This window comes from Macrobrachium nipponense, chromosome 7 (assembly GCF_015104395.2).
Source record: "Macrobrachium nipponense isolate FS-2020 chromosome 7, ASM1510439v2, whole genome shotgun sequence".
Taxonomy (NCBI): Eukaryota; Metazoa; Arthropoda; class Malacostraca; order Decapoda; family Palaemonidae; genus Macrobrachium; species Macrobrachium nipponense.
The window spans coordinates 52,257,308-52,273,213 of NC_061109.1; the positions used below are offsets into that span (position 1 = coordinate 52,257,308).

The 15,906-nt window shown below is 41.7% G+C and overlaps 1 protein-coding gene across 3 annotated transcripts in view; it reads left to right on the forward strand.

The window, feature by feature from the left end:
* Positions 1-15,906, forward strand: part of LOC135217718 (dyslexia-associated protein KIAA0319-like protein) — a 248,419-nt gene that overhangs the window by 195,778 nt on the left and 36,735 nt on the right. The window lies entirely within an intron of this gene.

Genomic DNA, 15,906 nt, shown 5'->3' on the forward strand with positions numbered 1-15,906 from the left:
CTCCCCGGATACAGGCTAAATATGTATGTTGTAATGTTGTATATTATTAATTATCATTGATTTTGCTATTAATTACCTTTTGGTACTCCCTCTCACCTACCTGCCTCGCTTGTATTCCCTCCCTTTTTGCCTTTTTGTTATGGACTGGATTGCTTATCAAATCCCTCCTGTACTTGCACATAGTTCATTATTTCATGTGTTATTATATTCATTACCTGTGCTGATTTTCCTGGTGATGGTATGAACTTGGTCATATATTTTTATACGTTATTTACTCTTTGTATTTTGTTATCCTTAACTTGGATCATTAAAACAATGATTGTAAGAAAATTTTATTTTTCCTTTCATATAATTTTTTTTTTTTTACTCTCAATCTACCAAGCTTGTATGGCCAGTTCTCTGTTACTGTTTCACTGGGCGACACAGGTCAATCCCAGAAAAGGGTTTTTGACAAAGGAAAAATCTATTTCTGGGTGAAGACCTGTGTTGCCCAGTGAACCCATCCCTCTCTTTTCCTTTCCCCACCCTTTAACTGGCCCAAGCTTGGATGTGTATTTCAGGAATAAGGGTTCTTGGCAGAGGTAGTAGTGACGAGCGGAAGGTAGCCGTTGTAACGGCACCTCTCTGGCGGGGGATTTTGAGAGAGGAGAGAACTGATTGGCAAAGTATCTGTGATAGTGGCTTCCACTCGCCCCTGATGCTATACCGACACCCTATGAGGGTGATCAATCCAGAGGTAGTAACTCTGGCATTCCATATGGCTTTTTTCTCTGGTATATTTAGCATTTATTTATACCTATAAATGAGTGCTATAGGAACATTTCACTGGGCGACACAGTTCTTCACCCAGAAATAGATTTTTCCTTTGTCAAAATCCCTTTTTTATGCAGGAGTAGGATTCAGAACTTACCATGGAAATGCAAAAATCCCCTCTAAAACTGCTTATAACTGGCTTATGATTGCCAAATACCTTTTACCCTTTAAACTAAAATGCTTACAACTGCTTGTTTTTAAATTTCACTGCTTAATTTGATAGTTCAAGGAAAAATTTACTTTAAATTATTATACTATAACAATTTTGATATTTCAAACAAAAATACATATACCCCAAAGCATCATCCCAAAACTTCCAAAGTAAACTTACATTACAGTATTCTCCAACTACTGTTACTCTTAAGTAGGCTATATAAACCCCTAAAATGCATATAACTACTTACTTTAACATTTCATCTCAAAACTTGCAGTTCAAACAAAAATATATACTAAAATCTATCATCCCAGAACACCCTAATATCATTTCAAAGTCATGTTGCAAAATTAAGTTCCAGCCTACAACTGTTACTCGTAAGTATCCCCTATCATTTAGACATGCCCATTTTATTTGGCCTGTGCATCGTTGTTACAGACTTCTAGGTCCGCTACAGGTTCGATATTATAATAAACAAAAAGAATTCAACACCACTAGTTTAAACTGGGGATACAAATATAGAAAGAAACACAAACAGAACAAAAGTTTATTTACAAGCTTACTAACAAAGATAAATGCAGAATGGTTTCTCCTATTTACATAACAAAAATGAACTCTTACTGTATGTGACCTGGGAAACAGTGAGGTAATGAAATACTTGCTGGCCAGTTTTGCAGCTGTCGAAAATCAATGCTCGCTGCGATGGCTTCACAAAGGAGAACTGTATAACTATCATCGACTTCTTGACTCTGTACTGCAGAAAACAATGTCTATTCTTGATACTCGAAGGGCAGGTTACTCCTCAAAATCAACTTGTAGGATGTTTCTTCTCTGAGGGCTTGCTCAATGTTGGAAAATCTCAGTCTCTCTCTCTCTCTGACTGGACGACTTGACCCGAATCCGATCAAACTCTCGTTCGCCTTCCTCTCTTATCCTTCATCTTCTCCTTCTTCTCTTATCTCTCTCTGATGATCTCTCACTGATGATCTCTGCTCTCTACTGGTCTCTCACTGATGATCTGATCTTTGATACTTCGTCAGTCGTATATATACGGCGATCTGGGAGCGGGGCCTACCAGTGAACGTCACAAACTCCCGAGACGACAGGAACATTTTAGAAGGATCTAGACGAATAGTTACATCATAAATTGCGGCGTTTCAACCGACACGTTGGTGCCTGTTGAGTTCCATATCCCACCTGACGATTCTAGAACAATCATGAGAACAGGCTCCTCCAACATGTGCGCGATGCCTGTTTGCTGCAGACCTACTTGAAGAAAATGCATTGTCATTTCCTTTAATATATAATTCCTTGCTATAGAGCGATTGCCATGACAATCGTTACGCTCATACTGTAATGTACTGGGGGTATATTTTATGTATATTTTCTTGTGCTGTAAGATGATTTTGAAATTATATTTACTGTACAGATACATATTTTATCATAGTACATACTGCTGTATAGGCATATCTAAAATATGTGGGTGGTTTAGATCAACGGGGCACGTAGTACATAACACCAAATAGATTGCTAGGCTTGTTACATCATTTTAGTATTTTTGTGATTATGTACAAATACATTTATGATAAAATTAATTACTATTGTAAGTTGCTATTTATTTTTGAAATTATGTTATTAATACACATTATTTCAAAGTCATTGTAAGCATTTCACAACCACCAAATTGGCAACATAATAATGAAATACCACCAAATAGAATGCTAGGTTTGTTACATCATTTTAGTATTTTTGTGATTGTACAAATACATTTATGATAAAAAAAAGTTATTTACTACAGAAAGTTGTTATTAATTTTTGAAATTATTTTATCAATACATATCATTTCAAAGTCATCTCAAGCATTTTACAACCAGCAAATGGGCAACATAATAATAATAATAATAATAATAATAATAATAATACAGGCAGTCCTACTATGAGATTCAGGGCCTCTGTAACACGGTTTTTTCGCAATAACTTTTTATCTATGCATTTCATAAATATATAACGCTTATTCAGAGTACACATTATATGTACACATAAATTTTGACTGCATTCTGCATTACGTAGGTTGAATAAATTTGGTACTTACAATGTAAAAGTGACTTTTTTTGAAGACGGGCTAACTTACTCAGAGAAAAGGTTTCGAACGCACTCGTTACGTAACTTATGACAGCATTTCTTCCCTCTTTCTCGATGGATGATTGACTATACGTAACGAAGGCTATACCTCTGGCAACAATAACAAACAAATTTAAATACAAGCAAAGCAGCACACCTTTATGAACTCTGAAACCTCTCCACTGATAATTGTCATAATGAACAACCCAACAAAATATGTCAATAAATACAAAAACACTTTGATTATTAGTCTAACTCCCAAAATAAGTTTCCTAAGAAATTAGAGTCTACTTTATAGGTCACAATCAGATTGACAAGATGTAGGGAATAGTTGGTAATTTTCAAAAACATAATAGACAAGCTTGATTTGATAACTGCTATATCCAATGTCAAGCTATTTTTATTTATTGGCTATCTACCTATTTACTGAAAAAAAAATAGCCGGTACCGTATTTTGGCTTTAAACCTTCACCAGTAATTATCGACAGAATGATAACTTCATGAGGCTCCACCCACTTTGGCCTCGTTATAATTCAGGATAACACTGAAGGCTATCATGGGCATTGTTGGATTAGAAAATTTAACTTCTGGCTATAAAAACTAATTTCTCGAGTAGTTGTAAGAAGTGCTAAATGATCCTCAAGGATCCCAGCAGCTGACCTAAACGTTTAATTCATGTATATTACGCATATACTGTTGCGGCACTACTGCTACAGTAGTATTACTACGCTATCACAGATACCCCACCCACATCTATGTATTGTTCCGCCATTCCTAAAGTCTTTGGGTTTCAGAGCCGATGGAACAAGGAGAATGAGTTTCTGCCTAGTGGATGGGCAGATTTCTTCAAAAGGTGTTTACTTTGCTTACGTAATGAATGTTTTTTCGACTCTTGGCTCGTAATCATTGGCCATGGCGTCGGCTAAATAATTTTTACTTTATAAAAATTGAAACTATTGGGTTTAGGTTATTGATAATGCTGACAAAATTTGTGTGTGGTTGTATTTTTCTGCTCGATGGCGCTAGCAGAACCCATTCCTTTGTAGAATGGAATAGTTGGCGACTCAGGATGAAGAGGCGGCAAGAGCTACGTTGTATGAGACTGTTGTCTTTGCCATAGCAGCTCAGTTACCTCAGTACCAGCTGACCCTCAGCGATACGCGGTCTGTTAATTCTCTCTCTCCTGCAATGATGTACTGCCGAACCGTATCTCTGCCCAATAATCACGGACTTAGGTCCTTGATTAACGGGGATTCTTGCATGCATGAATGACCATCTTCTGCTATGTCGCTCGGTTTCATCACCTTCGACATTGCTAGTTTTTTTCACAGAGATATTTATTGGACTCTTTCTTTTTCTGTATACCGCCCTGTAACGGAAGTCTGTAATAGTCCACCGCTGCTTCGCACTAAGTTATGAGGAATGTTTTCTGCAGACATCGGAGTTTGTCTGCAGAAAATTTCTCGTATTCCTAGGTGTGCAAGTACTTTGTTCACCCCGAATTAACAGATGTATCGGAAGACATCGCCTGTTCCTCAGACTGACAGTTCTGCTTTCTATATTCAGCCCATGAAAAGCAGTTCTGCAGGCAGTACTTCCCGGAGTTTTCCTTTGCTGAAAACGATCCGCTTTCATAGCTAACGACTTATCATCGGATAGCATCAATTTAGAGGTTAGCTTTTTAAGTCTTTGGTAAGCACGGGTTCAGAATCTTGAGAATCTTTCTCTCGATTGGACTGTGAAGAAGCAAGTTGCTTCTCTATCCTCCTTCGTCTTCTACGGCATATAGTGTTGTTTCTCCTTAACTGAGATTAAACTAGTATGAGAAGGTTTTGCCTTCAGGAACCTCGGTCTCTTGAAGGCATTTGACTTTCTCCTGTGGGGCTCATGCCTTCTCCGTCCGACATCGGTAACAAACAGATTATAGTCTTTCGGCTTAACCCTTCAAATACGATGGTCAAGTGACTTGCTCGGATATGAGAATCTTCGTCTCTTCTTGAGCAACTTTCCTCGATACCGTACGCAGTCAGTCGGCAGCTGTCAGAGCGCCCGAGTCAGTTACACGATACGGTGTAGGCCTAGTATTGTTCTCTGACACGTCAGAGTAGTGAGGGGAAGCAGCACTAGGGACATATGAAGTGTCAGGCATCTGGAAGGGGGACCAGGTTAACTGATACTTCAACATGTTTCAACTGTATGCAATCTTTCTGGCTCTTAAGTGGTTTCAGTATGAAGTCAGAGACACGGTGGTCCAAGTCAATTCGGACAACACCACGGCTCTGACATCCTTCAGAAACAAGGAGGACACATTCCTTCTCCCTTTAGGAGGTAACAAAAACCCTTCTTTTGGATGGAGGAGAGAGGGATCGCGCTCCTTACCAGATTTATTCAGGGAGAGAGAGGAATGTGAGGGTGGACCTGTTGAGCAAGAGGAACCAAGTCCTTCCTATGGAGTGGACCCTCAATCTCGATGTGTGCCTAAGCCTATGGTCCCTGTGAGGCAGGCCACATGTAGACCTGTGCGCCGCGTATCAGAACAGGAGACAGGACAACTTTTGCTCCGCATTTGATTACCCAAGAGCAATAGCATTCGCGCTCTCCTACTGGACTGGTCAGGCATCGAGGCGTAGGTCTTTCCCCCACAAACTAACTGGTGGGGGAATTGATGAAAAAGTTCCTGTCCTCTACAGGGATGACTCTACCCTTATCGCTTCCTTTTGGCCTGCTCAAGAATGGTTCTCAGAGGTTCTGGAATGGATAATGGACTTCCCAAATCCCTTCCACTAAGGAGAGATCGGCTCAGACTACCCCACTTCGAGAGCTTTCTCAAATCCTCCCCGCTCTCTGCCTGACTGCCTTTTCAACTTCGAAAGACTCGTCAGAGCGATAGGATTTTTGCGAAAGGCTCAACATTACGGGTGTACCAGTCGAAGTGGGAAGTCTTTCGACGATGGTGCAGGTCGAAGAAGCTGTCCTCTTCAATTACCTCTGTGACCGACATTGCTGATGTTCTCACCTACCGGTATCCACAATAAAGGATATAGAAGCATGCTCTCCGCTGTCTTTAGAGACAGAGGTCTAAAGATAGTGGAGGACAAGGATCTTCATGATCTCATCCGGTCCTTAGAGACCTCCAAGAGAAGTCCTCACTTTCACCTAGTTGGAATCTGGACGTGGTTCTCAAATTCCTCACATCCAACAAGTTCGAGCCTCCCCATCAGGCTTCTTTTAGAGACCTGACGAGGGAAGGTATTTTTCTCTTGGCCCTCGCGACTGCTAAGAGGACAAGTGAACTTCTTCCTTGCACTCGTGTGTCGGATTTAAAGGAGACTCGGAAATATGTCCTTTTTAGCCATGATTCCTGGCAAAGAACAAAAACCCCTCAAACCCTGGCCTAGAAGCTCGAGGTTAAGGGACTCTCCCCCTTGGTAGGGATGGAGATTGAGAGGTCTCTTTGCCCAGTCAGGGCCCTTAAGTTCTATCTTCAAAGGAAGAAACAGATTAAGGGTAGCCTAGAGAGTCTTTGGTGTGCGGTGAGGGACCCAAGAAGACCCATGTCTTTAAATGCCCTGGCCTTCTTTGTGAGAATTGTCATCTCTGAACATGGGGCGTGCGAGGACGACTCCTTCAAGCAGCTTAGAGTAAAAGCGCATGAGGTGCGAGCCATTGTGACTTCTTTATCTTTTCGTAGGATTTTGTCTATGAAGGACATTCCAGCTGCCACGTACTGGAGATGCAACTCTGTCTTTGCATCCCACTACCTGAAGGATGTAAGAGTGACTTACGAGAAATGCTTCTCGCTGGGTCCATACGTATCTGCGGATTCGTTGCTGGGACAGGGAGCTGATGCCGATCCTTAATTACTTTTTAGAATTTGGTGTGGGTTTTTTTTAGGGTTGTTTGAAAGAATGTTCATGGTAACTTCTTTCAATCTTATTGCTAACCCGGGTGTTAGGATCAGGTGGTCGGGATCGGTGTTGTGCTCCTTGATTATGCCATTAGGCAAGGTGTTTTGTCATATAAGTGGATTAGCACCCATTGACAAAGATCCTCAGGATTCTGTCGAGTAAGCGGATAAGACCCCATTGACGGATCCACAAGAACTCTTAGCATAAGGTCACTACCTCGCTGAGGCTCTTGAGGCGAAGCAAACTCCTAGGCAGTAGCCATGAAGTCTTCCGCCTAACCAGGTAGGAACCAAGGTTCTTTATGTTTACCTACAACGTATGTTGTTTTCCTGTCTATTTCAGTAGTTAGCTGTCTCTTGCCCACCACCAAGGGTGCCAATCAGCTAAGTATATATCTGACAGGAAAGTTCATGTACAAAAATGATATTGTTATGATACAATAAAGTTTTGTACATACTTACCTGGCAGATATATACTTAGCTTAGACTCCGTCGTTCCCGACAGAAATTCAAATTTCGCGGCACACGCTACAGGTAGGTCAGGTGATCTACCACCCTTACACTGGGTGGCAGGACTAGGAACCATTCCCGTTTTCTAATCAGATTTTCTCTTCCACCTGTCTCCTGAGGGGAGGCTGGGTGGGCCATTTAATTGTATATATCTGCCAGGTAAGTATGTACAAAACTTTATTGTATCATAACAATATCATTTTTATTGGTAAAAAATTCCAGTGGGGGTAGTCAAATTTTTGGGTATATCCCGTTGAGTTTATTGCAGGTAGAATTGATATTAAATTCTATTCTTTTCTATTCTTTTTGTGGGACTGCAACGTTTTGTCTGAAAAACCTCAGACATCCTTGTAGGCGGAGGTGGGTGAAGGACTGAAGTGAGAGGGTGAGTCTGTCTGCTTTTATTGTGGTGGTGCAGCGGGGGCTTCGTGCCGCTGCCTTTTCATTGGCTAGTAAATGGGGAGCTGCTTTATGTGCTCAACAGGCGTGCTGATCTTCTCAGCTGCATACCATCATGCCAGGCTTCATTTTGATTGGTCAAAGGACGTGTGACGTCACTGCTGGTATTATTCATGGTATTAATGTCGTCTTCGGTGTTATTTTCCTCTTGAATTGGGGTGTTTTCGTGCGGCGATACGGTGAAGTTTGCCGTTACTGGTGTGTTCCGTCACATGCAGGTTGGGAGCAAAAAGGCCTTCTGCGTCGTGTTCATGGAGGGGTTTTGCTCCTGGGTGATTAACGCCTCCAGAAGGCGCAGACGGCGAGGGTCGGGTGCTCTCCCTATTATCCTAGTGTTGTGGATAATACAATTGCGGGCGATTGTGTCTCGGTGGGCAGTGAGGGCGATTCTTGATAGCCCCTTCTTGGGCGTGACAGGAGATTCTCTTTGCAAGATGCATAGTAGTCATTCCAATGTACTTCTCAGGACATCCTCGGGCGGGGCATATGTATTGACTACCCCCACTGGAATTTTTTACCAATAAAAATCCAATCGGCTTTGACTATTACATAATTGAGATATGTCAACCTTTGGTGCATTGCTCACCAGTTTAAGCAACAATGAGAAAATAATAATTAGAAAAATAGAGAACCTTTATAAAATTAATGCAGCTGAGGCAGCAATCACTTTTAATAAAACATATTATTATTATTATTATTTATTTTATTTATTTTTTTTTTTTTGCTTTATCCCAGTCCTCCAATTCGACTGGGTGGCATTTATAGTGTGGGGTTCCGGGTTGCATCCTGCCTCCTTAGGAGTCCATCACTCTTCTTACTATGTGTGCCGTTTCTAGGATCATACTCTTCTGCATGAGTCCTGGAGCTACTTCAGACTCTAGTTTTTCCAGATTCTTTTTCAGGGATCTTGGGATCATGCCTAGTGTTCCTATGATTATGGGTACAATTTCCACTGGCATATCCCATATTCTTCTTATTTCTATTTTCAGGTCTTGATACTTATCCATTTTTTCCCTTTTTTCCCTTTCTTTCTCTTCAACTCTGGTGTCCCATGGTATTGCGACATCAATGAGTGGTACTTCCATCTTGATTTTGTCAATCAACGTCACGTCTGGTCTGTTTGCACGTATCACCCTATCAGTTCTGATACCATAGTCCCAGAGGATCTTTGCCTGATCGTTTTCTATCACTCCTTCAGGTTGGTGCTCGTACCACTTATTACTGCAAGGTAGTGGTGTTTCTTGCACAGGCTCCAGTGGAGGGCTTTTGCCACTGAATCATGCCTCTTTTTGTACTGGTTCTGTGCAAGTGCCGGACATTCGCTTGCTATGTGGTTTATGGTCTCATTTTTCGTATTGCACTTCCTACATATGGGAGAGATGTTATTTCCATCTATCGTTCTTTGGATATATCTGGTTTTTAGGGCCTGATCTTGTGCTGCTGTTATCATTCCTTCAGTTTCCTTCTTGAGCTCTCCCCTCTGTAACCATTGCCATTTGTCATCGCTGGCCAGTTCTTTAGTCTGTCTCATGTATTGTCCGTGCATTGGTTTGTTGTACCAGTCCTCTGTTCTGTTTGTCATTCTCCTGTCTCTGTATGTTTCTGGGTCTTCGTCTACTTTTATTAGTCCTTCTTCCCATGCACTCTTGAGCCACTCGTCTTCACTGGTTTTCAGATATTGCCCCAGTGCTCTGTTCTCGATGTTGACGCAGTCCTCTATGCTTAGTAGTCCTCTGCCTCCTTCCTTTGGTGTTATGTATAGTCTGTCCGTATTTGCTCTTTGTGTATTGTCATATGTTTCCTAGTTTTCTGGTCTATGTTGCGGGGTTCTGCCTTCGTCCATTCCACTATTCCTGGACTGTATCAAATTACTGGCACTGCCCATGTATTTATGGCTTTTATCATATTTCCGGCGTTGAGTTTTGACTTGAGTATCGCCTCGAGTCTCTGCATATATTCTTTCCTGATCGTGTCCTTCATCTCATGGTGTTTTATATCCCCTCCTTCCATTATTCCCAGGTATTTGTATCCCGTGTCATCTGTGTGTTTGATGTTGCTCCCATCTGGTAGCTTTATCCCTTCAGTCCTTGTTACTTTGCCCTTTTGTATGTTTGACTAAGGCGCATTTTTCTATTCCAAACTCCATCCTGATGTCCCCAGATACAATCCTTACAGTCTGGATTAGGGTATCTATTTCCTTGATGCTCTTACCATACAGCTTGATGTCGTCCATGAATATCAGATGGTTAATTCTGTTGCCTCTTTTCTTGAGTTGGTACCCAGCATCCATCTTCTGCAGTTCTTTTGTCCTGGGAATCATGGTTACTACGAAGAGTAGTGGGGGCAGTGAGTCGCCCTGGAAGATCCCTCTCCTGATGTTAACCTCTGCTAGTCTTATTCCAGAGCTTGTAAGTATTGTATTCCAGTTGCGCATTGTATTTTTGAGGAAGCTGATGGTGTATTCCTCTGCCTCATATATTGTCAGGCGTGTGTGGTATCATGTCGAAGGCTTTCTTATAGTCTATCCATGCCATGCTTAGGTTGGTTTTCTTTCTCTTACTGTTCTTCATTACCTTTTTGTCTATCAGGAGCTGGCCTTTTGTGCCCCTACACTTCCTTCTGCAGCCTTTCTGTTGGTGTGGGGATGGTGTTTGTATCCTCTAGGTAGTTGTATAGCCTTTCACTCATGATACCTGTTAGTAACTTCCACATTATTGGTAGGCAGGTGATAGGCCTGTAGTTACTGGCTATATTTCCCTTACTCTTGTCTTTCTGGACTAAGGATGTTCTTCCTGTGGTCATCCATTTGGGCACATGGTGATTTGAGATACAATGCTGGAGTTGTTCTGCTATTCGTGGGTGTAGGGCCTTGAAGTTTTTGAGCCAGTATCCATGGACTTCATCGGGACCTGGGGCTTTCCAGTTGGGCATTTTCTTTAGTTGGTGTCTGACTGTCTGTTGTGATGTCATTGAATCTTTGTTTTATTCTCCCTGTTTCTTCTGCCTTGACTTCCTGGAGCCATGTTGCATGTTTGTTGTGTGATACCGGATTGCTCCATATGTTTTCCCAGAGTCTCTTACTTGGTTCGGCTTCAGGAATTTCTTGGTGGTTGTCTTCCCCTCTTAGTTGGCTGTAGTCTTTTCTGGTTGGTTCCAAATAGTTTGTTCTGTTGGTATCCCTTATTCCTGATCATGTATTGTTGGATCTTATGTGCTTTGGCCTTAAGCCTCTGTTACATCCTCTATTGTGTTGTTTAGTCCCCTCTCCTGTACTTTGTATTTCTCGTTCAGTTCCTCCCTTGTTTTCTTGCTTCTTAGCCTTTTTTCGGCCATCTCTTTCAGTTTACTCAAGTCAGATCTCATCACCATGATTTGCTTTTCCAGGCACCTTTTCCAAGGCGGTTGCTGTTTTGATTTCTGTTGGGTTGGTTGTGCTGGTGGTGTTGGTGTTTGTGTCCCCATCAGTTCTGCTACTAATCTTGCTCCTGCATATCAAGTTATTTGTTTCTGTGATATTGGTGGTGTGTATTAGTCTCATTATTTCATTGACCTCACTTGTTTTCTCCCTTAATTTCTGGGTGTTGGAGGAGATCTTTGTTCTCTCTGTATCTGGCGTCATCCATTGCCTGATCTTTTCTACCCATTCTGTCCTGTCTGTTACTTCGTTGGTGTTTCCTCATGTGTTGTTGTTTGATACCTCATCATCCCTGTCATCTTTTGTGGCATCGTCTCACAGTTTGTCTTCTTGTAATTCGTTGCTGTGTGTCATTTCCCTTTCCAGTTCCTCTCTTTCTGTTGGGGAGAGCCATTTCTTCTTCTTTATGTTCCTTACTTGGTCTGCCAGCCTCTGCTCTGTTTGGGGGGTGTTATTCCTCTCATTCCAGATGTTGACCAACCTTCTTCTATATCCTTTCTCCGTTGGGTTGCTTCTGATGTAGGATCTCCATATTTCCGACCGTCTTCCCCTTCAATTGGGCTGAATACCTGGATGCCGGACGAAGCTCCTCTGTTGCCAGAGGTTCCATTTACGTAGTTGTCGTTTAATTCTTCATTTCTTTCCATCATTGCTGAGTTTTGCTATTTAACCCATAGCTGGACCCTACCCCATCAGGAATAGGTACTCATTTACAGCTGAGTAGACTGAGGAAATTATGGTAAAGATTCTTTCCCAAGGAATCAACTCCGAGGAGAGCGGTCACCCATCCAACGATTGACCAGCCCCAATGTTGCTTAACCAGTCAATTGACGACCTTCTTTTAATTAAACAAGTTCTGTTGAATAAAATGGCAGAATTCAGTGAATTAATCTTATATATTATCTCTTCTATTTTTCTTATTACTCGCTTTTCTGGCTCTGCAATACTTTGCAATAATTGACCAATATTCATATTAGGGATAATGCTGAAAGTGGTATTTTATTCAGAACAGTCTTTATTAATCAAAGACTGGTATTATTAGTATACTGGTATTATCAGAATACTGGTATATGGGAAGGCGTTCCTCTGGTTCAGATCAAGCAGGGGTCGTCGTCGGTGTTGGTATCATTCCGTAAGAGAGGTCAATGTCAGGCCAGGGTCATCTCTGGTATTCAGCTGGTATTACTGCTGGTATAGCTCTGGCTTATCACGACGTTTCAACCTTCTCGTAGGTCATCTTCTTGGCTGGTTAGCAGTAGAAGTGAAGAGATGGTGTCTGCATGCCGATATTTATAGCGGCTTGAATCTGCACTCAGAAGGCCCCCTTTTTCGACCACTACGGCCACATGTACACCCAGATCGACGGGGTGGCGACAGGTTCTCCCCTTGGAGTCCTCTTCGCCAATTTTTACATGGGCACCGTCGAAGAGAGTGTCTTCCAAAATTCCAGCAAACCAAGGATGTATGTGCGCTACATCGATGACACTTTCGTCAGCGCTGACTCCCAGGAAGAGATAGAGCAGCTGCGACTGGCATTTCATGATCACAGTTGCCTTTCCTTTACCATAGAACACTGCCAAAACCGCCGCCTCCCCTTCCTCGACGTCCTTGTCGAGCAGCAAGACACCTGATTCCGCACGAACGTGTACACAAAGCCGATAAACCTGGGTATATATATGAACGGAGAGAGCGAGTTCCCTGAGAGGTATAAGCACTCCACCATCAGCGCCTTCGTCAGGAGGGCGCTCTCGCACTGCTCTTCCTGTAGCGACACACAGGGAACTGGTACAAACGGCCCAGGTCCTCGTCGACAACGGACACTAATCGCGCCGTTGATGCTGTGATAGCAAAGAAAGTTGAAGATTGGTACCTCCAGGAACCCTGCCCCGACATCCCAAAGCCCATCAAGCTTTTTTACAAAGGGCACTTTCACTGAAGGTATAAGGAGGACGAGCAAGCCCTCAAGATCATCATAGAGAGAAATGTCACCCCCGCCAATCAGGACAAGACCATTAATTTTGAACATCTAATTCACCTGGTAGTTATATAATATAGCTTACGTCCCTGATGTCAGCTATATATATAACTACCAGGTGGGTATGTTCAAAAATTTATTTTATTATGAAAATAACATTTTAATAACATATTATAAAATGAAGAAGACTAGCAGCCTGGTGATGATGAACAACCCAGCGTTCCCACTGCAGGATCCCTTAAAGAGGGATGGTCTACTAATACACGTGCCCTGACCCAGAATGCCTCAGCAAATACATCGGCATGACCATCATGCGATTCTCCAAGAGAATCTCCTGCCACGCCCAAGAGGGAGCCATTTATAATCACGCCAGGACTGCCCTTAACATAAGAATAAAAAGGAGCGATATTGTACCTAATATCAAAATAATTGACCAAACCACCGATCCTCGATGTTTACAAATCCTGGAAGCCCTCCATATAGGAAAGGAGAAACCTAACTTGAACATTACCCAAGAAACGTTTCTCCTCCCTACCGCCATCCGAAGATCAGCAGCGAACGACCACCCAAATATCCAGGAGCACCAGCGGGTTGATAGGATTCCTACCACAGGTAGGACTCCTTATATTCATTCCCCGATACACTACTCGAGTGCTCGCACGGCTGCATCCCTGCCATCGACGACAGATCCCAGACTTTGCACCAGACCGGCTTGACCAATGAGAATGCAGCTCTAGGATTCGAGCCATTATAAATATCGGCATGCAGACACCATCTCTTCACTTCTATTGTTAACTAGCCAAGAAGATGACCTACGAGAATGTTGAAACGTCGCGATAAGCCAGAGTTATACCAGCAGTAATACCAGCTGAATACTAGAGACGACCCCGGCCTGACATTGACCTCTCTTATGGAATGATACCAACACCGACGACGACCCCTGCTTGATCTGAACCAGAGGAACGCCTTCCCATGTACCAGTATTCTGATAATACCAGTACGTATACTGATAATACCAGGCTTTGATTAATAAAGCCTGTTCTGAATAAAAATCACTTTCAGCATTATCCCTAATATGAATATTGGACAATTATTGCGAAGTATCGCAGAGCCAGAAAAGCGAGTAATAAGAAAAATAGAAAAGATAATATATAAGATTAATTCGCTGAATTCTGCCATTTTATTCAACACTATTATTATTATTGTTATTATTACTATTATTATTATTATTATTATTATTATTATTATTATTATTATTATTATTTGAAAATCAGTAATTATTATTAGATAAATCATTAAATTTATTTATCATACAAACATGGTTAGTCCTCACCATCTCCCCTAAATTTATAAAAAAAATTCTTGTGCCGTCATTCTCTCTCTCTCTCTCTCTCTCTCAGTATAGTACATATATTTTTATGCAAAAATACAATAATTATTGAATACACAGTAGTATTGCTCTACAAAAAAAAGCAAACTGCAGACAAGTGAATGATGTGTTGAAAAAAAATCGGCAACAAAATGAAACTGGGAAATGTGAAACATGTAAAAACGAGGGGCTTTGTATTCATGATGTGAAATTTATTGCTACTTCATTCTGTTTTTTTAATTGGTCTGGAGGATGTAATTAATGAAGTGCAATGGCAATATAATTCCATTTTGCTGTGCATTACCTTAAAGACATGGAAATTTCCTTTGAAATTTGTAAAGCTTTTAGTTTGCTAGTCATAGTGGGTACATTTTTTCCTGAACCAAATGAAAATGCAGCCTGGTAGTGTCTTCCCTAATTTTAAAGCTTGGTACTGAGTCAGGCACATAGAAGTGTACCATTGTATCGACAGGTATTCTTTTAGGTTTGGTCTGTGTCATGGTAATCGCTTTATAGCAAAGAATTATATATTAAAGGAAAGAAAAATGCATCTTTTTCGAGTAGGTCTGCAGCAAGGAGGCATTCGCGCACGTGTTGGAGGCGTCTGTTCTCATGATTGTTCAAGAATACTCAGTTGTGTTATGGAACTCAGCATGCGCTGTCGAGTCGTCAGAAACGCCGCGCATTATGATGTAACTTTTCGTCTGGATCTTTTTAAAAAGTTCCTGTCGGGAGACGACGTTTAGTGGTCAAGCTCTGCCCTTTTCAGCCCCGCCCCCAAATCGCCGTATATATACGTATATATGACTGAGGAAGTAGAGAAATCAGATCATTATAGAGACAAGAAGGAAGAGACGAAGGATAAGAGGGGAAGAGGACGCAAGAGAGAGAGAGTGAACGGAAACAAGTAAAGTCGTCTTAGTCAGAGAGAGAGAGAGATTCCGACATTGAGCAAGCCTTCATAGAAGAAACATCCTACAAGTGGTTTTGAGGAGGAACCTGCCCTTCAAGTTTTAAGATTGACATTTCTTCCTGGAGTATGGGGTCAAGAAGCCATCTGAAGTTTCTACAGTCCTCATTTGAGAAGCCCTCGCTTCGAGCACTGTTTTCGACCGCTGCAAAACTGGCCAGCAAGTATTTCATTACCGCACTGTTTCCCCAGTTCACATATTGTAAGGTTTCA